This window comes from Pinus tabuliformis, chromosome 3_1, assembly GCF_031772625.1.
Source record: "Pinus tabuliformis cultivar Carrire ecotype Pingquan chromosome 3_1, CPIR1, whole genome shotgun sequence".
Classification (NCBI taxonomy): Eukaryota; Viridiplantae; Streptophyta; class Pinopsida; order Pinales; family Pinaceae; genus Pinus; species Pinus tabuliformis.
Window position 1 is genome coordinate 44,089,950 of NC_142301.1, and position 25,001 is coordinate 44,114,950.

Consider the following 25,001-nt stretch of genomic DNA (forward strand, 5'->3'; position numbering starts at 1 on the left):
GATGCCTATAAAAACTAGCGTTTGCATACGCTTAAGGTTACTTTTTAGTTGCTGTGTTTTATGAACTTGTTATAATTTTAGTGCATTCCAAGACTCTGTTTTGATAGTGCTGTTCTAGCACTCTTGACTGTAATTTTCTGCATATGGAGTAATAGAAGCAGTGTTGTTCTGACGTTTTCAATTCCTTGAGTCTTCTTTGGGTTGTATGAATGGAGGGCCCCTGTTCATGACTGCCCTTGTATAGTATTTTTATGTTCAGCATTTCCTTATTTTCCATTCAGCATTTCCTTTTCTTTGAAACATGTACAGCTTGATTCACTTTCATGTTATTTCATTTCCAGCCTTTATTTTAAGCTGATCAATATTGTTCTTTTGCAGGTTTTTAACCCGGGATTGTTTTTGTGTTTATGTATTTGCTTTATAACTGATGGTATTTTCAGTTGACAGATTCAAAGTTGCTGCCTTTACTTTATTTTCATAGCTGGTTTTTAGTTTAATTTCTCAAAGTTGTCTGCTAACATGTGAATTGTCTCTTTATCACAAATTGTTTATCTTTTAGAGATCAGAACACTGATAAATTACAGCTGGCTTTGAGTACTTTTTAGACTAATCTTTAACTACTTTCTAATCGTGCTTTACATAGTACCATATGATAGAAGCAGAGAGTTAGAAAGAGCTGAACATTATAACTAGTCTTTAAAGTAGATTTTTCTCATTTTTTTATCACTTTTTAAACTCATCTCTAGCTACTTCCTAATCGTGTTTTACACAGTACTATGTGTTAGAAGCAGAGAGTTAGGAAGAGATAAACATTATCATTGGTTTTTAAAGTGATTTTCTTACCTTTTATTTGCAGCAGCATGAATGGTGTCTAGTGCCATTAGAAAGTGGTTCTTTGCTTTCAGTTTATTTCAAGTTATTTATTTCTTTCAAGCTTTTCCTTTTCAGCAAGTAGTTAGAAATCACCTTACACACACACTCACTCATCTGTTTATAAAAACTCCATTCCATCTTAGGAAGATAAACTGTCCATAAAACAACACCCCCAAAACGACAAAAAGCTCTAAGAGGTTGCTTAAGTACATATAGTACACCTTCACTTCATCAGCTTACGAGCCCCGGGTTGACAATTAATGACATCAATTTAGGAACACTAAATTGACTAAACAGGCAGCAGAAGCAGGTGGATGCAGTCGTGGAAGAATATAGAGACATCTTCTCCTCACCCAATGGGGTACCCTTGCATTGTCAATTCAAGCATTCAATCGATCTGACTCTTAGAGCACCTATGCCCATTGGGCAGATATATCACCATTCCATTTTGGAAAATGAAAAGATCAAGCGGAAAATCCAGGAGTTTCTACAAAAATGGCACATCCGACCAAGTTCCTCACCTTGTGGGAGCCTGACTGTACTAGTACAGAAGAAGGACCGAACCTGGATGCTCTGCTTTGATTATTAAGCATTAAACAAAAACATTGTCAGGAACAGGTATCCAATCCCATGGATTGATGACCAGTTGGACCTGCAAGATCGATCTGAAGTCTAGTTATCACCAGGTTACAATAGATCCCACAGATGTATGGAAGGCTGCCTTTAAATCCAAGGAAGGCCTTTCTGAATCGTTGGTTATGCCCGTCGGGTTGACAAATGCCCCCGCTACTTTTATGAGGCTAATGGATGACATCTTGTGTCCCTTCACCAACTCGTTCCTAGTGGTTTATCTGGATGACATCCTCATCTTCAGCAAGAGTTGGGAAGAACACTTGCAACACATTCGGCAAGTCCTTCAAACCCTTCGGCAGAACAAATTGAGTGCCAAATTGGAGAAATGCACCTTTGGCATGAGCCAAGTCCAATACTTTGGGTACATCATAGATGAGCGTGGCTTGCATGTGGACTTGACCAAGATCCAAGTCATTCGGGGTTGGCCAACCTTGACCACTCTAACGGAGCTTCACATCTTTTTGGGCCTTGCAAATTTTTATTGGAGGTTCATGTTGGGATTCTCCCATATCACTTGGCCTTTGAGTCAGATTACTAAGGGTGAGGCGAAAGAAAAGTTTTCTTGGTCCGGATCCCAATATAAGGCATTCCTTAAGTTGAAGTTTTGCCTCTGCTTTGCTTCGGTACTAACATTGCCACACCTGCAACCGCCATTTGAAATCGAGACAGACACCTCAGACTATGCTATTGGTGTAGTCCTCACCTAGCACGGGCATCTAGTGGCCTATCATAGTGAGACACTTTCTGATACAATTTGGAAGTACCCCATCTATGATAAAGAAATATATTCCATCATGTAGGCTTGCCAACAGTGGAAGCACTACATTCTAGGGAAGGAGACAATCATCCACACCTATCAACGACCTCTTTAGTTTATATAGACACAGGGGAAGTTGCAGAATGATCATCATTAGTAGTGGTCTACATATATACAACAATTCCACTTGAACATTAAATACAAAAAGGGCATCACCAATTATGTTACAGACTACCTCAACCAACCCCCAGTTGCAGCAATGGCTATTGTTCTTAACTCTTGTGGTCACGAGACCTCTGGATGGCCGCAACTATACAAAAATAATTCAGAGTTCACCTCCACATACTAGATGCTAGTAGATGGGAAGCAAGTTCCTGATTTCTACCTCCAATATGCATTATTCTGCTACCTGGGCCACATTTTTGTTCCTTCAGGTGAGCGTGCCAAACTTATTTGGGATACACACTACAGTCGGATCGCAAGACAATTTGGGGTGGAGAAAATTGTGGATGTACTACAAAATTACTTCTATTGGCCAAACTTTGACTGGATGTTGGGAAATATATCAGATCTTGCAATTCCTGCGCCATCACCAAGCCATCCATCAAGAAGCAAGGCCTGTACACTCCTCAACCTACTCCCAGCCAACCGTGGGAATCCATCTCCATGGACTATATGTCTAACCTCCCTTCTACCAAACATGGTAATGACTGTGTATTTGTCATCGTGGACAAATTTTATAAGATGCCTATATTAGCAACCTGCAAGAAGAGTATCACAATTGAGGACACTTCCAAACTCTTCTTTGAACGAGTATGGGTACATTTTGGGATCCTACAGACCATTATATCAGATTGGGATAATAGGTTCCTAAGCACATTCTAGTCAAGCCTCTGGATACCATTGGACACCAAGATCACCAAGTCGACTGCCTTCCATCCCCAGATTGGTGGCCAGACAGAGGTCGTCAACAGGATGATAGTGCACAAACTCCGCATGTATAACTCCGCATGGGATGAGAGTCTTCAATATGTGCAACATAGTTATAATAGACCTCTCCATAACTCGATTGGTCGCAGTGCCTTTCAAGTGGGTCTAGGATTTCAACCATTGTGTCTGATTGATGTTGCCATGTCTAAGGCAATGACATAGACAAAATCCACACATGTATCGTCTGAGGTGGATAAAGTGACCAGATTTATTGAACAAATCCAACACATCTGCCAGCAAGTTCATGACATCTTGGAGAAGTCAAATTCCAAGTACAAGCAATGACATGATCAACATCGGGTGCCACACAAGTTTCATGTGGGCGACAAAGTCTGGTTGCATTTGCAGAAAGTGTTGGACACCTAATCCTCTATGGGTTGGTGTAGAATGTGAATAGCCATGAGAGTCCGAGAGACCTTGGGATGTGGAACCCAACGGTCACACGAATGTACTATAAATGTATATCATTGTCAATAATAAATACAATCTCATGTTTATCCTTCCTATTTTGTCTCTTCCATGTGTGTGTTTAACATGGTATCAGAGCGGGCGATCTCCTTCCCTGCTCACATTTGAGCCACTATTTTTCGTGGCCATTCTTTGTGTTCTTGTTTCCAGACCTTGGCGTTATCGAGACTCTCAGAAATATGCACCTATCAGAACACAGGACCTAAATTTGGGTCTTTGCGCTGCTAAATCCTGGTATATACGTTGGCTATTGTTAGATCTCATCATTGGTTGAGTTGGGCGACGCAAAGGAGATGTTTTCAGAGCAGAGGATGAGCTTGATGACGATGAAGATGAAGGAGTAGGTTTACCACACTTTCCGATTTGCTTGGTGCTGCTGAATTTGCCATCTCTGGCAGCATGAAACGAGGCTACTGCGCATGGCTGCAGGATACTTCCACTCAAACGCTTCAAGTATAGTAGGTATTTTTACAGATGGCTTGCAGCTTTCTCTCGTGGAAGTCCTAGAACGTTCATGATTTCTAGAATCCTCTTCGGAGATGTGTAGGATTTGATCAAACAGCCATGGAATTCATAAATTTGAATAAAATACATTTAACATTTATTGCATCTTGTTTCATCCTTTGATTCTTGGTCAGAAATGGGAGATTCCACCCACAAATTCTTGTTTAGAATTTTTCTTGCTTCAGCAAAATAATAACTGTCAATTAAAGATTCCAGTGAAGAAATTGCAGATGCAACTCCGCTCTCCACTATACCACTATACCGTAATACATCCTCTGATGGTTATTACACCACCTCCTCCTCACTCCAGTTTTACAGTCTATCAACAACGGTATCGTTGCAGTTACGGTATCATAACACCAGTCGTAACTCCATACGTTGCTGATACCACCAGTCATTAAACCACTATCCAGTACACTTCCACACCATTGTAGCGTTACATATTCCACTGTGGAGTTGGTGCCATTTTCTCCTCTACTCGACTCTGAATGAGGAAAAATTGAGGCAAAGGAATAACTGCTTGGGACAGAAAACAAGACAGAGAAATTTGTGTGTTAGTTTTAGATGAGAGTTTCCCTATATTCACAAGCATTTATCTATATTTGCCAATGCATGTTAGCTGCTCCAAGTGTGTCAAACTAAATTGCTTGGTAAAATGAAAGATGGAACTTGCTGATGTATAGGTCTAAAGATAAAATCTTCTGGCTTTGAGGATGACAATGTGCTTCCTTGAAGCACACTTTCAGGTGGTGGAGGCAAAGGGATCTGCTTTAGCTCTTTGCACTTTTCAATGAAGGGATCTCCTACATCGAGGTTATCCACTGTCATAGACGTGTGATATGGTAGTTCATTTGAATTGAAAAGGAGCATATTCATCACTAAATCTATATTTGATGGAATTTATCATTAGAGAGATACTCATGGCTTGTTTCTGAAGAAAAAAAACAAAAAAGTTCGAGAGTTCCATCTTCATTAGATTCCTGACTAAGTCCTCCATTCAACGACAAGGTTACCAAAGGAAATTCAATGTGAACTCCTCCAAATTTATCACCAAAAACTGCATGAAAATCTTCTACATCAGAGGACATTGAAGGATATCTTGAACTTGATTCGCATGCTTTGTGCCTAAAATAGCATCAACTTGGACCTTGGAAGTATCAATTCTGTTGGAAAAAAAAAAAACCCTTGAGGCGCTGGTACTCAACTATAACCTTGTGTGAAATAGTGTCAAAAATTTTATCTGCGGTGTCTTGCAGGACGAATAAGGCCTTGCACAGTTGATCATATTTAGGAGGAGGAGCTGATGCCACTGCTGAGTAGTAGGACCCATGAGTATTCCTCCTCCCAACTTCAAATACGCGAAGCATTTTAACAACTCGCTTTGTCAACTTATGCATGTTGGATGATCTGTTTGTGGGTGCCGACTCCCAACAAATCAAGCACATACATTAGATTTTCATCGTAACTAGACATGAAAGCATACAAAATTGTTTCATTGGTATGTAAATCAAGTGGATAGAGATACCGTCTGATACATGCCCATTGCAGAATTATGGTTTGGGTTTAAGCATACAAGAAAGGTTGACCTGCTACCTCCGTCGATGATAAAGAAAATGAATATTGAAGCATACACTAAAGGCTGACGAGTTGAAGCTTGAAGTCGTCCCATTTGATTCAGAAGAAATAGGTTGTGATTTTCTTATTCGAACAACACCCAGCTATCTACTCGGGCCCCACGGCATTTTTGCACCATTGAAGTTGTTGGATCTTTAGCTTTAACAGTGAGATCGTGATTGTTAGACATAAAATGCTCGTTGAAATTTGAAGAAATTGAAGAGAAAACAGAACCCGGGTAGATGACAGTGATGTGGATGGTGTAGTTTATTCACATGAGAGCTTGGATGTACTTTTAAAATCTGTTGAATATTACCAGCAACCAAAAAGCAGTATAGGTTCAAGGATTTCCCTATTATAATTAGGCATATTTAATTTTGAAAAATATTGCATTTGTGATCATTTATTGACTTGAATTGTTTGAACAATGACAAAAATTCATGGATTATTGGAGTTATCAGGAACTCTAATCGTGTCCACCAATGACAACACAATCGAAATAAACAAAACCACTCTTGTTGATATCAAAATTGTCTGCAGCATACACAGGAAAAGGTAGAATTTTTGGAACTTGAATCTCACCTTCAGCAAGAAGAATTACCGCAGTGGAGTCAACATTCTAAACCTGTTTCTGTTCAGAACATTGAAACGGACTCCCATAAGAAACAAATTGATTTATATCCAGTACCCAATGAAGCATCACAATTACATGTAGATGCAGAAATTCAATTTGCACTTCTCAAGCCCATCATCAGACCTTGGGAAAAGATTGTCCATAACTAGCACAATAAAAGGTCTTGGATATGATAAGGAGGTTTCATTTCATATTCCAGATTACTCAAAGCCCATTAAGCTTAAGAGTGTCAGATTTCTTCATGACAGTTCACCTTTAGCAGTTCTAGATTCCACTCCTCTTCCACAGCAACAACAAAAGATTGTGCAATGCCAACACTGTGACCGAGTTGGCCATATGAAAGATCATTGTTTTGATCTTCATCCATGTGAGCACTGTGATAAAACCACCCATTCTTCACACAGATGCTTCAGAAACAAGCTTATTTCAAGAACAAAGATTCATCTTGGATGGATCGCTTCTTAGCAATGGGCATCAATAGCCAAGAAGATATTTCAGTCATATGTCCAAACTTGTTCTAGAGTATTGAACAATCTTGCAGTTGAGTTTTCTCCATCATCTCACCTTGTATCTGACAGGGGGGAAATGATGGTCATCTACAAGCTTCAAAGCCACATCAAACGAGCCTGAGCCACAACCTGCCATACCAGATTCAGAGTTGTAGCCAGAGACAAAGATGCCCCTGAGCATGCCTTCAGTCAGTGATACCTCTTCAAAGAATTGGGGACACTTCCTCTAGTAGAAGACTTCAGCTTCTTACCAGTTTCGGAAGAGTTCTAGGAATTGCATTAAGCATTCCAGAGTTGTTGGTCATCCTTAAACCATCATAGGTTGAGACCTCCCTTTTTAGGTTGAGGTTCTCCCTTTTATGCGGGGTGAGACCTCCCTTTCATGGTTGAAGGTTTCCCTCTTCAAAACATTAGGAGCACTTCCTCTAGCAGAAGACCCGAGCTTCATGCTAGACTTGGAAGAGTTCTAGGAACTGCACTAAGTGTTCCAGTGTTGGTGGTCATCCTTAAACCACCGCCCTTTATACCAACATTTCAGAGAGCACATTCATCCTAGAGTTGCCATGCATTTTTGCACATTTTCTATTATAGCTCTCTTCTTGGACTCATACATAACCCTTTGGATTAAGGGGTGGAATGTTGGACACCTAATCCTCTATGGGTTGGTGTAGAATGTGAACGACCATGAGAGTCCAAGAGACCTTGGGATGTGGAACCCAACGGTCACATGAATGTACTATAAATGTATATCATTGTCAATAATAAATACAATCTCATGTTTATCCTTCCTATTTTGTCTCTGCCATGTATGTGTTTAACAGAAAGAATGCCTTATCGGAGCCCATCGGAAGCTCATACCACTCTAATATGGTCCTTACACAATTACCAAGGTTGTGGGAGACAATTCTTTTGAGCCCAACATTCCCCCATTCCTTGGCCTACACCTAGTGTTCAATGTGGACTGCCTTCGACCATACTTCCCATCATTTTTGGACACATCCGACATTGCAGAACAACTCACACCAATCGAGTTAAACCCAGACTACATGGAATATGCCAGAATTGATCGTATTATGGAAACACATGTGAATAAAACTCGCCAACAGAAGATCCAACTATATTGGGTTGTCAAATTTGGCCAACTCCTACACTAAGGCAAGTGACTCACCAGGGACGAGGTTCAGCAAAAATTTCCTCACATCATGGAGGCTCTGCACGCAATGCAGACCATTGCTTCCTAAGGGGGGAGGAATGATCCAGGTGGATATTGGTGGCCACCCACCTATTCCACCTAGACCTCCAGTCGGTTTCATTTGTTTCCTTGTTTATTTTAGCATTTACTATTTTTAGCAGTTTTTCAGGTTTTGAACTTCCGGAGCAGTTTTGACCCCCTAAATGACGTTTCTTGAAGTCTGTTGCTAGCGCATAGACTTATGCAAGGGCATGTGGTAAAACCTATAGTACTCAGAGAGACCATTCCAACAAGGTATCGTACGTGCCAAACGAAGATAATATGTCCAAGTTATGACCCCGAGAAGTTGGCTTCCCAACTAACCCCAACGGGGCCCACAAACTTTTGGTGTTACATCTCTAGGGGTTAGGGTTTTAGTTCTTTAGGGTTTTCTCATGTTTTTCAATAATAAATAGACCCTTTAGCCTCATTGTAACACAGTTCAGAGGCATGTAGCCGCCACATCTCTTCTCATAGATAAGCTACCATCACCCGAGCTAGTCTTCTTTCCATTATCTTTGTAAGCATATTTCAGTATTTGATATTAATGAAATGAAGTGTTATTTCTGCTGCATCTTTGTATTTATGGTTATATATGTAGTTTGTTGCATTCTTATTTAAATTCGGATCATCTTGCATCTTAACCTTCCATAGCTCAAAGCTATTACTGTCATTGAACTTTTCGATTTAAAACTTTTCACTTTGCATTTTCACCATTAACACAAACTTTTCTGTAAAGCTCTGGTACCAATTGTTGAGTTAAGCAACGAAAGAATAACCTGCAAATAAATTGAAATTGTAGAAAATAATGGAAAATAAACAAGATAACGGAATAATCAAACACAAAGATTGACACAATGTTTTACGTGGTAAAACCATCCTTGTGAGGGAAACATCCATGAGGCAATGATAATCGGTATTGTTATTATTCAAGAGAGATTTACAATAGCCAAATCACACACATACATTATCCAACTATTCAATCCACTCTCCATTTGATTTATGTTTTTCATATTGCCTCTATAGGATTACATGGTGTTAGTGTCAGTCTTGTCTTCCTGTCACGAGTGACCAAATATGCTTTTACCAAGTCTATTAGGGGTCTCAAGGTCAAATTTTATCATGTCACTAGGTTTTTAGAGTAAAATTTGGTCTCTAGCTAGTTTGTCTATGAATGTCTCCATTCTTTTGAAAAATCTCACATGTTGGTGGCCTACTTCACACTCAGATGAAGGAATCATAATAAATAGGATGTTTTCATCATATCAGTCATCATCATTACCATTTCACTCAGTATAATATCTTAATTAAGTTATTAGGGTCTCAAGGTCCATCCTCATTCCATGCATAAATCCAACATTAGATGAGTTGTGATAAGCAACCCTTTGCATAAGATTTTACGAATTTTCATAAGTTCTTCACGGTTGAAATCTCAAGGTTCCAAAAGAAGAAGTCTCACTGTTCAAAAAGATAAAAATAAGCTCAGGTTTCAACTCTCCAAAGTGGCCTAGTTTAAAAGGTGAAAATCATGTTTTGGAAAGGTGTGTGGGGCCCATTTTTATTCAAAATAGAATCATATTTTTCTTATAAAAGCCCAAAAAGTCCCAAACTTGTTTTATTTACCTCCTAACCTCCTTTGTTCATCGAGCTCTCATCTCCATTGGTGAAAAAACATAAGTTTCTTAGGCAAAATTGGACAAAATCTCTTAGCGTTGCGATTCTGGAGATTGTGCTGCGCTTCCATGAACTGTGCTGCGCTTGTGCTAGAGTATCTCAAAACTCATCCAAACTCATCCAAATTTCGATTATAAGCTTGCATTCTTACTTCTTTCTATTCTAAGCTTGTTCACAAGTAAGTAAAATCCTTTTTCTCACCTTTTTCCTTTGGCAAGATAAATGCTAATGCAAGTTTTCTCCATCTAGGGTTTAAGTGAAATTTTCATGCTGCAAACACTAGTGTAACTAATGGGCTTGGTTAGTTTTGATATTGATAAACATGTAAATTTTTCACCTCATACCTCTATACATGTTTAAAACACCCTTTGATTCACTAAATAACTTATCAACCCTTACTTTACCTCACTTTTACATAAACCCTAACTCTTACCTAGCATTTTGGGCGGATTCCCTAGCAACATTGTTTCTCAATTTCTCCTACTCGTTTCATGCCCTCATTTCACTCCATTTAAAATTCATAAGTTTCTTGCTGCCCCCATTCATCTCCCAAAATTCCCCTACCATCATTTTCTTTCCCCAATCCCCTCATTTCATCATTTCACTCATTCCTCACTGTTTTTCCATTTTCCTATTATCTAGGGTTTCTATCATAATAGAGGGAGATTCTTCACCATCAAAAAAGAGAAAACACCATAAAGGAGGAAAAATCCTCAAATATGAGCCTACCAGCTGCAATGAAATCAACGCATCACCATTCATCAAGGAATGTTTTGAAGATGTCAATTGTCTAGGGTTTTGTAAAATGGTATGTGAAGTGGGATTCCATGAACAACTAACTAATTGGATTGCCACCCATCTGAAAGGGGAAAGGATCATCATAGCAGGGATTGAGTTTACATTTTCAGTGGTTGCCATTTCTCTTGCCACAGGGATACCTGATCATGGAGAGTACTGGTTGAAAGGTATGAGTTTGGACCTTGAATATTACAGGTCTTTCTTGAAATCACCCTACAAAGAGACCCATACACACATCATCCCATTTAGGTACCTATTGGAGAAGTATGCACCATTGATGAAGATTGTAATGAAGTTTTTCACCTGTGAGGGAAGGTTTTCTAGATTGTATGCATATCACATTAGGCTTGTTGGACTTTTGTGGAGAAGCTTGTACTTTATGTTCTTTTATAGCTAATACAAGAGCAGTTGCATCTATATTATAGGAATTCTTGTTTAGTGAGTCTATGGTATTGTTTTCTTTTCCTATCAGTTTCCAGTGGATAAATCATCTCTCTTTTCATGTTTTTCTTCTTCCTATGAATTTCCTTGCAGTTATATAGACAAAAATCTTAGATACAAGCTCTATTTATTTGGAAATCATTCTTGTGTTTCTTCTCTTCTAAGACTTATGAATTCATGATTTTACATGTTCATTATGTTCTCTTAAACTCTTAGACCTATATTGCATTGACAACACTTTAATTTCACCATAACACACTGATATCTAGCTCCTCTTTATACTTGTCACTGCATACTTGAAGCCTTGACCTAATTACCTGCTCTAATCCCTAATCTAGCAAACCAAAAACCCTAAACTCACAAATAATCAAACAAGACTTATATATCTAGCCTAAAATCCATTTCTTTTTAGTTATTCATTAACAAATCCTTAGAGAAATCCCTCTTTCGTTTAGTAGGGCTAGCTACTAACTGAAAGTGGTTCGAGGTTATCTCTTTCGATCTCCTCCTCGACTTGGAAATTGTAGGGGATAACATTTTGGTGACGTTGTCGAGGAAACGACTGATAAATCATTCGTGGGAATTATTTTAGAGCTTTCAAGAAAAATGGTTTTGTAGTTGACAACTTCCAGTATCTAAAGATAGGTTGATTTTACAAATTTCATCAAGTTTAAGGTGTAAAAAAAATTATGGCTCCTAAAAGACATACTAGGTCAAATCCTGACCCAAATCCACCTTTTATTGTTGAAGACCCAGAAAAAATTCTCAGAAAACTCAAGCTACCTATCTCTAAAAGTGCAGTTTGAAAAATAAAAAGGACAACTTCTTTGCCTAAAAATTTATTTACTTTTGAGCAGCTTCCTTTTGATATTCAGTTAGAATTGTCTCTTTCAAGGTCAAAATCTAAGTCTTGCATTTCTGAAGTGATATTTGAACCTATTCAATTTGAATCTCATTCCCATTCTTTAGAATCTCTATTTGCTAAAGTTGATCATGAGTTGTGGTTGAATTTTGACAAACTTCAAAGCCTTGCTGACTAGCTCCAAATCACTACTGAAAAGGCCTACATCCAATATCAGCTTGAATACTTAACTGTTGTTTCATCCTCTACTACACCTCCAAATACATCTACTACATCTCCAAATACCTCAACTACCTCATCTCTTCTTCCACCACCTCCATTAGTGTCATCATCTTTACCTACACAGCCCATTGTAGTACCCCCACCTCCTCTAGTAATCATGGAACAATTTTAAACTCTTATGTTGCCTTCTCAACTTGCTGCTCTACCTCAGAACTATAGCCAAAGACTCCCATTGTTTGATGGAAGTTCAGAAATTACAACCCAACAACATGTCGACAAGCTGGTAGATTTTATTGATCTAAAAGAAAATTATGAAGATGATGCTAAGATGAGAATCATATCTCAGAGGTTTTCTAGAGGTGAAGAAATGGTTTCAAAATTTGGCTACTAATTCTATCAATAATTCTCAAAGACCGATAGAGTTGTTCTTAGCACGTTGGCAAGAAAAGAAAAATCCATTGCATATTTTGGTTGAGTACAATTCTATGAAAAGAAATCAAAATGAGACACTCCAAGAGTTCACAACAAGGTTCAATATGGTATACAATTCTATTCCTGATGATATGAAGCCTCCACCTGGCCTGGCACTTCTCCACTATCTTGATGTTTTCAACCCAGACATGGCATATCAATTTAGGGAAAGAGACCCTGCCACTCTTGAAGAAATACAGCGAAATGCAGTAAGTGTTGAAGCTAATCTTCTCATCAAGAAATCTAAATCAAAGTCTAAGAGGTCTGGAAAGAAAGTTGTTTTTAAAGAAGATCCCTCATCATCATCAGATGTAAAGCTTGACAATTTGATCAAAACCATGGAAAGAATGATGGACAGAATATTTATAACAGATCGACAAGCAGAGCCTTTAGTAAGGAATCTAAATTTTTGTGGCTAGCAACAACAACAATTCAGAAATAGGCAGAAAGAGCAGTGAAATCAAGGTCCTCAAGGACAAGTAAGAGATCCATTTCAGAAAAATTATACCGAAGGATAGGAAGAAGATGAATAGGAAATTGTAGAAGCAAATCATTTCTTTGAATAAGATGAGCTACCCACCTTTTCGACAGAGGAAGATCAGTTTTCTGAAGAGTCTTTTGTACCAATCGATCAGCATCTTGTACTTGCAAGTGATGATCTATGGGCAGCGCAAACTGAAGAATACCAAAGAGGATATCAAAATGCTCTTAGTCATTTGCAGAAACAATAAAACTTAAGAAACATAAATGTACTCATTATATTGAATTAGAAGAGGAAAAATACACAAAAATATACATAAACCAAAGAAGCAGCTCCTGCAAATCAAAATAAAGAAAAGGAGATTGTTATGCTGAGCTGGGATAAAACCAATGAAGCCTCTACCAGCAATGTGAGAAAAGATAAGGAGGTTAAAAATGAAAGTCATAAGAAGGATTCCCAAGCTAAAGGGTAGATTGAAAAGAAGGACATTGTTGCAAAAGAGGTAGAAAATCAATCTAATCTATTTAGTTTAGAGAATGAAATTTCTAAGTTGAAAGTTTCAATTCCTCTAACTAAATTAGTAAAGAATGATAAGTACAAGTTTCAGATTGCTAAAATTTTCAAGGTAGACCATATGTCAAACATAGTTAATGTGGCTGATGATGAGCCTGCAATTTTATTTAGTCCAGCCTTAGAAGGAAGTCCTTAAGATAATGAAATCCCACCTTTTTATCTTAGTATCAAACTTCATGATTTCATCCTCCATAACGCCATGCTAGACTCTGTTGCTTTGCATAATCTTATTCGAAAAGTCATTATGGACAAACTAGGACTGAGTATCACCTGACCTTATCATGACATCTACTCATTTGATTCAGGAAGAGTAAAAGTTCTTGGCCTTATCAAAGATCTAGTAGTGTCCCTGGACCAAATTCCAGCCAAGAATGTGTTGATGGATGTGGTGGTCGCTGATATCCCTCCTCGGTTAGTATGTTGCTTCCACGATCTTGGGGGGAAAGCTGAAAGGAACCCTACAACTTGATTTTCAATAGGCTACTATTCTAGTATTTGGGCAACTCAGAAAACTGTATCGGGAGAAGAAGATGAAATTCATGATTAGTAGCAAGGAAAAACCAATAAATCACCCCATACATGCTATACATACTGATCTTGATTCTTTCATTTTGTATAGTGGCATGAATTCAGTAGATGGTGATAGTTAGCTTGTAGAAATTTCAGAAGTTTCAGATGTTATAAGTAGTGTGTAGAAAGTTTTGATTGCTGAAGGAAAAGAGAAGAATGAAGAATGTTTGTAGCTAGTAAATCCTCTTGAAAAGATTGCTGAGTTAGTGCAGAAAAGAGTGTCTCGAGACAGTGAGACATCCTCCAAAAGATCAAACAGTTTAGCCTTCAGAAGCTCTTTTTCTGGATGAATAAAATGGTCTTTGGACCATGGAGTTTGATGGTGCATTAGGAAAATAAGGAGCTAGGATTGGTGTTTGGATTCATGGTCCATTACATCATTCATGTAAAATTCCATGCAATGTAAGAATGAGTTCCTACAAGTTAGCTTTTGATTGCTCAAACAATGAGGCAGAGTATGAGGCATTGATTGCTGGCCTCAAAATTCTTAAAAAGTTGGGAGCAAAGAATATTTTTGTTTATCACGACTTCGAGTTCGTAATATGTTAGTTTATGGTATGTTCTATGCTTAGAGCAGTTTACTTCAATTTATTCTTATTAGCCACTGTTTAGCAATCACATTAACATAAAGTAAAATGCTGATAGAACATTAATAGATCGATAGAAAACAAGCCAAGACAAGAGACACCAAATGTGGCAGCTAGCCAAGGACAAACCCCAATGTGGGGAAACCCTTTGATCAATTCTTCTATAATCTTCAATAGTTCAGCGAAGAGAGAAATAGTACAAATGTATAGTTTTGTAATTTTATGACAGTAGTAATAAAACCCTAACCAACACTTGCAAATTTGGTCAAACAGTCCACAAATGACCTTGACTCAACCTTGCTCAACTCAACCTTCAACGGCAATGAAGGTCAACCCAAAACAACCCAAAAAAGATGGTCAAAACAAGTCAATGCACATGTAACCCTGCGGTCAACCCTAACCAGTCAGTATTGGTCAAATTGATGGTCAAATCAGGTCAATAGATTGTTGTTCAGATCTGCAGCTCGCATGATGGAGACTCCTCACACTCAGGTGAAGTCAAAACACCTTCCTCACTGGTCAACGTAGTCACCCTTAGCTTGCTGCTCCTAGGTCAACCAAAGTCAACGCTAAAACAGACCTGTGTCCTCCTCCTAGCTGCATCTTCTTTCCTTGTTGCGTCCTTCTTCTCCCAAGTGAGAGATGTTTCTCCTTGTATACCCAATCAAGTAAGCAGAGAGAGAGAAGAATGTAAGATGAGATGAGATGAATGAATAATGCCTCAACCTTACTTGTATTTATATGAAACGTTGAGGATGTATGCCACACATTTAACTGTTGGACGACCTTGACAATTTGTCAAGTAAATACAAATAAATCCATATCTCCATAAATGCTTGTCGGAATCGGAAGATCGTTAGATCAATCCTACACCTCTCGATGAGAGGAATCCAAGAAAAATATCAGCTACCATAAATAAGATGACCCACATGGAGTTTGGCCCTAGTTTCCAATTTTAACACTCCCTCTCAACTAGGGAGAACTCCATTTGCTAATCCATCTGACAGTCGGTACTATCTCTGCCATCAAACGCACTACCCTGCAATGCTAAGCTTTGCTCTACTCTACTGAACTATGAAGAAGAAGAAATGATCAAGGATGTATCATACCATCCTCCACTTACCTGAAGTGAGTCCCAGAGAGTGTGTCATACCACTCTTACTGATCCCAGATCAATGCCAGAAGAGAGTGTCTCAAACCAATCATACTAATCCCAGATCAGTTTCATTGATCCCAAATCAATGGAGGTCACCCTAGCATAGGGAGTGCGATAGATACAATGATACGTCCATCGATAGTACTACTATGGTCCCTAACCCCATTTCCCTACTCATTGGCCAGATGAGAGGTACTTCCCATGAGTCCGAGACTACATGAGTAGGATGCCTCGATAGGAGAACCGCTCATCCTGTCCATAAGTCGCCACAGGGTATCACAGGGGAAGGCTAAACCTTTCACCCTATACATAGTGCACCACTAGGAGAGGGTGAGCCACCCTATGGTCTCTTGTTGCTCCAAGAAGTACCCAAAGCCCCCTGTAGCTCCCAGAGCTCAATGCATGCATCATGTAGGACCCTCATAAGAGGGTCTCTCAATGACTCCAAGTCATTCTCGAAAATTCAATAATTTGACCTTTCCTAGGGGCTTTATCAGAATGTTGGCGACCTGGTCATCTATACTGATATGATGGAGCCTTATTGCTCCCTGTTGTGCCATATCCCAGATAAAGTGGTACCTGATATCGATATGTTTGGAGCGATCATGAAATACGAGATTCTCTCATAAACGAATCCCACTCTGGTTGTCACACAGGATCACGGTAGTATCCAATGTATATCCAAACAACTCATTGAAGAGCTTCCTCAACCAGACAGCCTCACAAGAGTACATACTCGCAGCAATGTACTCTGCCTTAGTGGTGCTCAAAGCCACCGACTTCTGCTTCCCTCTCATCCAGGATATTGAGGCAAATCCCAAAGAGAAACAACAACCAGAAGTGCTCTTTCGGTCCACCACAATTCCTGCCTAATCAGCATAAGTATATCCATGTAGTGTCACATCTCCCACAGTGTATCTCAACCCATGAGTGAATGTGCCACGAAGATATCTCAACAGATTCTTGGCACCAATCCAATGTGAGTGGTGAGGCTCAACCATATGTTGACTCAATGTGTTGACTGCAAAACATATATCCAGATGGGAGTTCACCAAGAACATCAATGCTCCTATGAGTTGACAATACTCAGTAGCATTTTGCAAAACAAGTCCGACAGCACTACCGCTTAACTTCTTGAAGTCAAGCTCCATCGGGGTAGTCACAAGCTTGTAGTCCACCATACCGATCTCTCCAATATCTTCACCACATATTTTCCTTGAGATAGGAAAATCTCCCCTGGCTTCTACCAAACTTCCAGTCCTAGGAAATAGTGCATCAACCCTAAGTCCTTCATCTCAAATTCAAAAGCCAAATCCCTCTTACATTTGTGAATGAGAGTGTCTGCACCTGTCAGAAAGAGGTCATCAACGTACAAAACTAGTATGAGAGGCTTATCATATTCAACCTTAAAGTAAAGGTTTGGATTGGCTTCACTCCTAGTGAATCCTAGCTTCATCAAGTAGTTATTGATCCTCTCATACCAAGCTCAAGGTGCTTACTTCAGCCCATAGAGGGCTTTCTTCAACCTACACAGGTGAGATTCCTGATCATGAATTTCAAATCCCTCGGGTTTTTCCACGTAGACTTCCTATTTGATCGAACCATGCAAGAACACGGTCTTGACATCCATCTGATGCAGGTTCCATCCTTGCAAAGTAACAAGGGATATGATCAAGCAGATAGTGGTGTATTGGGAAATAGGTGCAAATATCTCATCATAGTCTATAATTTCCTTTTGAGAGAAGCCACGAGCGAAAAAACGAGCCTTGTACTTTTCAGCATTTCCATCAGCTCCATGCTTTATCTTGTAAAGCCATTTCAAAGTGACAACTGTTTTGTCCTGGGGTCTCGAGACCACATCCCAAACATCATTCTTCATGATGGACTCATATTCCTCAGTCATAGCATCCTTCCATACTTGATGCTTCACGGCTTCTGTGAACATTGAGGGTTCATTTTGAATGATTGTGCTCATAATGGTCAAGTATCCTTGATACCTGGTCGGCTTTTAACTTTCCCGGAAAGTCCCACTGGGTGCAATGTGTCCTTCAACATCATCAAGTGTCTCCGTAAGCCATGAGGGCCTCTTCCTAGAAGAGGAAGGCTCTTACAGAGGGGGATCAACAAGGTCCATAGCTTCTTCCACTTCAGGCAGCGTCTCATCTTTCTTTTCCTTCAGTTTGCTAGTGTCAGCTTCTCCAGATTTCCTTAGTATAGGAAGATTGTCAACTTTGCTAAGAGCCATATTTTTGCCAAAGGTGACATCATGGCTAATATCGAATTCCCTTTGACCAGCCACATAGATTCTATAGCCCTTAGTATTTCCGCTATAGCCCACAAAGATTCCATTCTTTCCATATGCACCCAATTTATTCTTTTCTCTTTCGGCACATGAAAATATACAGGACTTCCAAAAATTCTAAAATTACATACATCAGGTTTCTTACTAGTGAATATCTCTTCAAGAGCCTTGGAATTCAATGCTTGATGAGGGCATTGATTTTGAACATATATGGTGGTATTCGAAGCTTCGGCCCATAGAAACTTTGGAAGCCTTTGATCATGGAGCATGGAACAAACAACTTCCAAAATTTTACGGTTCTTCCTTTCTGCCACACCATTCTACTCAGGAGTGTATGGTGTCGTGGTCTCCTTCTTAATGCCAGCTTATTTGCAAAATTCATCGAACTCATTAGATTCATACTCGGTCCCATTATCAGTACTTAAGATCTTGATCTTCTTCTCAATTCTATTCTCGATCAAGGCTTTGAAGTGACGGAACCAAGAGAACACTTCATCCTTCTTTTTCAATAAGTATATCCAAGTCTTGCAAGAATAATCATTTGTAAAAGTGAGGTAGTATAAATATCCTCCCAAGGAATTCACAAGCATCATACCAAATATGTCGGAGTGAACCAATTGCAATATACCGGAGGTCTTGCTATGGCTTAAGGGGAATGGTACCCTTTTGAGTTTTCCTTCGGCACACCCCAGACATACACCTTCTTGCTCTACTTTAAACTTGGGCATCCCTGTCACCAGTTGTCTCACATCAGGTAGAGCTTTATAATGAAGGTGAGAAAACCTCTGGTGCCATAGTTTGGACTGAAGATATGTGTCACAAGACATGACACCCAACGGACTTCCTCTGACTTGATATAAAGAGTCAACTCAAAACCCAAGAGTGAAAGCATCTTTAAAATTATTTTTCTATACATGTACCTTTCCATCGATGAAGGCCACCTTGTAGCCTTTGTCTTCCATTGCCGAAATGGATACCAGTTCTTCTTGAGATCAGGCACATATAGGACTTCTTGCAAATGAATTGGGTTACCCTGATTTAATTGAAGAGAAACATTCCCTATGCCTTTCATGGGATATTTGGAGTTATCTCCAAGAATAATTTCTAGGTTGGTCTCCTTCTCTATCAGATTAGAGACAGCTTCTTTGTAACTAGTGAAGTGCCTTGAGGCATCACTATCAATATGCTAATTTCGCAACAAGTCCAGAGGAGAAGTAGTAGAGAGCGCTGATATCAGATAATATTCATCTTTCTTATTGTTAACAACGTTAGATTCATACTTGGAGTTTCTTGCCTTCTTGGATGGCTGACCACTTCCTTGATTTCTGGCATTCCTCTTTCCTTTGCCATTGAACTTGCCCTTCATCTGATTGTTGTTGGAATTGCCTCAGGAGTGATTTTGGTCATCATCATGAGATGTGTCCTTTCTATTAGGACACTACCTCGCATAGTGGCCAATTTTGTTGAAAATGAAACTTCTTCCTTTCCTTCCACCTTTCGGTCCGGCCTTTTCCTTAGATTTTGACCCGGAATTATTTCTCCTTTTAACATGAGAGGAGAAAGTAGTGGGATTGCCTCTAAATGAAGGCATCTCCTTCTCTTCCATCCTTGTCTCTTCTTGAATGCATCTCGCCATCATATCCTCAAATATTGGAATTACATTATTATTGAGAAGAGTGGTTCTAAATACATACCATTTAGATGGGAGCTGTTGGTGAGGTAAATCCCCTCTGCGAACAGAGGCGATCCCACTAGCCTAAAACAGAACTAGCCACAATCAAACCACGCTGCCACGCAAGTTCCTAGTTATGCATCAAAGGTGAATTAAGAATACCAACCTGGAATCCAACGCTGTAGTCGAAGCAAAGTTGATATTCCCGCTCCCTCGCTCCAGCAGATCATAAATGGACACTTGCACATGCAAAGGAAGAAACAGATACAAGCATAAAATCCACCAAGGCACAACTATATTTCAGTCAGAAAGGAAATAAATCAACATCACCATAATAGACAATGAGATTGGAACTATAATAACAGTCGCTCATTAATTAATAATAGACAGGAAAAGTTACAACCAAGGTTCTGACGCTGAACCTTTCCTCTGGCTGGGCGAGCAGCTATATGCCTTGCAGTAGACTACCTCTCTCTCGGACTTTCGGCAGCATAACCTCTCTAGCATTACTCCAACAACTCAAGAACTCAAAACTACAGCACTTCGGAACTCATAAACTTGGAACTAGCACTCCATGACTAGCTTGTCAAATGCATAAGGACAAGCTTATATAGATGAAGAAGGGAGGAGGATACGATGAACCGGGACACCTATTGTGGATTAACATTATCCCCAAAAGCCATTAAAGATGGAGATAGGATAGAACTCGACATAAGACTGATTTTTTATCCTCAAAAAGCTCTATGCAATGAAGGAAACAACAGTCGGGCGTGCGTTAAGGCAAAAAGCATGGTTGGCGCGACTGTTGCTCTAAGACAGAGCGCCAATGGTCGCGCCCTCTTTTGAGGATCTCCATGATTGGCGCGGGTAAGATACTGTGGACCTGCGCCAATGGAAAAAGAGCACTTTTCAGGGATAATCTGTAGAAGGTGTCTTCAGGGAACATGAAGTACATACTCAGGGGAACATAATGCAAGTGTTTTTAGGTTATGTCACTGCTCACAGGTCCCGGAATGCGTCCTCCAATGTATGGAAACGGGGCGATAGGGACGGTGACCAACGGTGACAAATTACTGTGTAACAGATGCCCCCCAAAGCATGAGGCCCGAGCGAGAGAGAGGGGTGAAATGCTTTGCAAGAACACATATAGTTGCCGCCGAGAACCTGCATTGAGAAATACTATTGATAGCTCAAATACATGATGTACGTGGTATGGTTGCAGCCATCCATAAGAGAGTACATGATAATTTAGATCCATAGTATGGACGCAGCCATCTGGTTAGGATCAATGAATTGACTCAGGTATGGTCGCAGCCATCCAGTGAATGAGTCAAGTATCAAGAATCACGCCTGGATTACAACAGACACAATCCAGGGTCTTGCGCTCCATCTCGACCCGAACAAGAGTACAAGTTCAAGCATGTGAATATATGAGCTGAAGTCGAACACGCATGAACATCGTCTGATTACCAGTCAATAGTGGAAACTGTTAACAGACGCGAGAGGTACCACCAATAATGACAATGGCCCTCAAGGTACTATAGGTACAATCTACGGTGTGTGAATTAATGATCTGAAGTCGAACACCCGTAGAATCATTCGATCGGAGGCCAATGATGAAAACCTCACGTCGAACACGAAGAACCTGCCATTAAGGCATGCAGGCTCCAAGGCACCGGAAGGGAGTCTCTAGATCAACTTCCTGGATAATGAGTTGAAGTCGACAGGAAGTGACCTTGATTGAAGGTGGGCCATAATGTTTCCCACATCATCGACACGAGACAGAGAGATGATGTTGTGAATCAAAATTGTATGAGCTATCAGAGGGAGGTTGTTTCTTTGCAGAGGTCAACTTCTCTTGAACATATCGGCGGCACTAGAGTGGAGTTGGCAGTATTTGACATTGATAGATCAGAGGTCATAGTGACGAGGCAATGAGCAGATGAGAGGTCAAATAGGATTACCCAATCCCACGGAGGCAAGTGAAAAATAAGATGAGATGTCCCCACCCAGACACGAAAGCAGAGGAGTGCCATGTTCAAGAGCGACATACTGCCGACACAACAATAATTATGGTTCCAAAATTTTCTTTTCCCCCCGCCATTTCTGGCGAGTACCCCAGTTATTTTTAACAAGCTTGATGGGGATAGCATATGCTTGTGGTGTGACAAAATCCGACGTCATTAAGTTTTAACGAGTCTGACAAAGGAAGAACTCGGCGTCTTTTCATGTTTAGAGAGTTTGAAAAAACAGCAAAAAAGGAAACTCCAGGGATGTCCTTTTTCGTAAAGTTGTGTCTCTCGGGCCCGAAAAAGTATAAAATAATACCCGAAAGAACCGCCCGATCATTACGATCGAGGAGTACTTTTCATAATTAGTGATTTCGACCTGAAAATGTAAAAAAGTGATCAAAACCACGTCGTTTCGTAACCATTAACGAGTCCGAAACGACAAAAACCCGGTAATCTTTTTAAGTTTTAACGGTCGACAAAAAGAACTTAAAACGACCGCCCCTTATTAACATTTAACGAGTCAAGAGGAGCGACTCGGCAATCTTTTCCTCTTTAAATGGTCAGAAAAGAGCTAAAAGAAGACCTTCAATTTTATTCTTTTTAACGAGCCAAAAAGGGAAAAAATACTCGGCAATCTTTTCATATTTTACGAGTCAGAAAAGAACTTAAAGGCGACTCATCCTAGAGGAACGAGTGGTATAAAGGGTAGCAACTGGTTCCGGTAATGGTGGAACTGCTCAAAATATGTAATGGTCAAGAGGCTGGCTAATAAAACCACTCATTGCTGCGGTTCCTTAGGAAAGGAAAACAACCACGTGAAAGCATATGACCGGCCAAAGAGATGGTGGCGATGGAATGAAACAACCAAGGCTCATCTGGCAGAATTTAGCAGATAAATGGCAATCACGAAATGTAAATCAAGTATGGGTTCATTTTTACACAAGCTTGAACCATGGATAATTATGCTTGGATTCGGTTTCATGTTTACACAAGCTTGAAATGAAAAAACTATGCTTGTTATAAATTTTCATGCCCCCAGCATGATAATGCAAATCGAGGTACACGCCCCCCAAGCTTCATGGCATTCACGGAGTGGATGGAATGAAGGTTCACTTGGAAAGACTCGATTTTGAAAAGGAGGATGCATGCCCCCCGGGCTTCAGTCACGCGCCCGGGTCAGCTGCCGTCATCAGGATGACGGACTGGGTGTTGCATTTTCTGTGGAAATAAGACCATTTAGGAATGGTAGATGACTATATGTGAAGTGTGAACCGGGGAACGAAAGTTGGTCTACGATCTTGATTGTCCTTCCTTCGTGCGGAAAACACATCACTCTGAAGAGTGAGGACACAATTGCACGTATGCGATAAATATAGTCTCGCCCAAGGAGTAAATTGTAATCTAACGGGCCTTGGACTACCATGACGCCCATTTGAATCGTCTTCCCTTCTAATGTGATAGGTACATGGGGAAGAATTCCTAAAGGTCGACTGGTTTCTCGATGAAAACCTATAAGGTTTCTTATCTCAGGCAGAAGCAGTGGCGAACCAAGTGCTTCCCAGGCTGTTGAAGAAAGGATGCTCACGGGCGATCCCTCATCAATAATGGTACCGGCCATAACCATTCGGTAGACTTGGACTATAATTCGAAATGGTCTGGAAGGTGGTAGTCGGGGACTGCCTAGTTGATCCCAATTGAAGGAAACAACGAGGTTACTCGGAGGTGGGACCGGATAAACGGCCGGATATGGCTCTGATGGACTTCCTTCCTGCTGCGAAGGAATGAGAGGGATGCTCACTTGATCATTAGAGTCTATGTTTATGTATAGAATTTGGACGGTGTGATCTTCATCCTTTACAGTGATAACATCATCTGAGGATGGAACTTCTGAAGGCAAAACCGGGTCACTTGTTATCTGGACCTTTGGAAAGGCCGGGTCACTTGTCATCTGGACCTTTGGACTTTCATCTGGTTTGGATTCAGGTGGTTCATCTTTGATGACAAACGTTTCCGGAACAAAGTGGTGTGTGGACGACGAGGGTAAATCAAGAGCGTTTCCGACCAGGGACTGGTCTGGAACAGGCTGTAAATCAACACTCTTTCCGACCAGGGACTGGTCTGGAACAGGCCGTAAAGCAACACTCTTTCCGACCAGGGACTAGTCTGGAACAGGCTGAGCAACACTCTTTCCGACCAAGTACTGGTCTGGAATAGGCTGAGCACAGCTAGGTTCGGGAAGAGAAAGCTGGACCAAAGAGGAATCAGGCTTGATTTCTTGGTCAGCAGGGGAACGTTCTGCAATTGCAGAGAGACGTCGATAACCAGCAGGAAGTTGAGTTGAGGGAGCTGTAAGACTTCCCAATAAAATAGAGGCTCTATCCATGAATGGACAAAGGTGAAGGGGATGATTGCCTTCACACAGTCTACAGGGGATTCGAATCTTCCCTTTTCCCTTAACATTTTCAGCTGATAGGGTAGCATCACCATGATCTCCAGAGGACGATGCAGGGCGGTCCCGATCGTGAGCCCATACTTCTAAGACCCTGGGGATGCCAGGACAATCGCGAAGAAGATGGTCTTCCTTGCATAATCTACAAGGAAATTTAGCCTTCCGCTGCGGAGCAGGAGGAGACTTTACTTCAGTTATATTCGGGGTAGATGGGACCTTTGTTTTGGGAGACTTCTTCTTTTTGGTCTTCTTCTTCTTCTTCTTAGCCACCTGGTTACTTAAATCCAGAGTTTCACCAGGCGAAGTAGAAGATGAGGACGCAGCAGTAGGCGAAGAAGGACAGGGGTCCACCTTGGAATCAAAACGATGTTGCTCGGGTGGAGGAGGTGGTGGTGGAACAGGAGTTATCACACTCGAGACCACTGAGTTTGAGAACACCCATACGGGTAAACCGATGGTGAACCCAGGCAAAGACAAAGTTGCTATATACTGGACACCAACATTTCCGACAGAAGGAA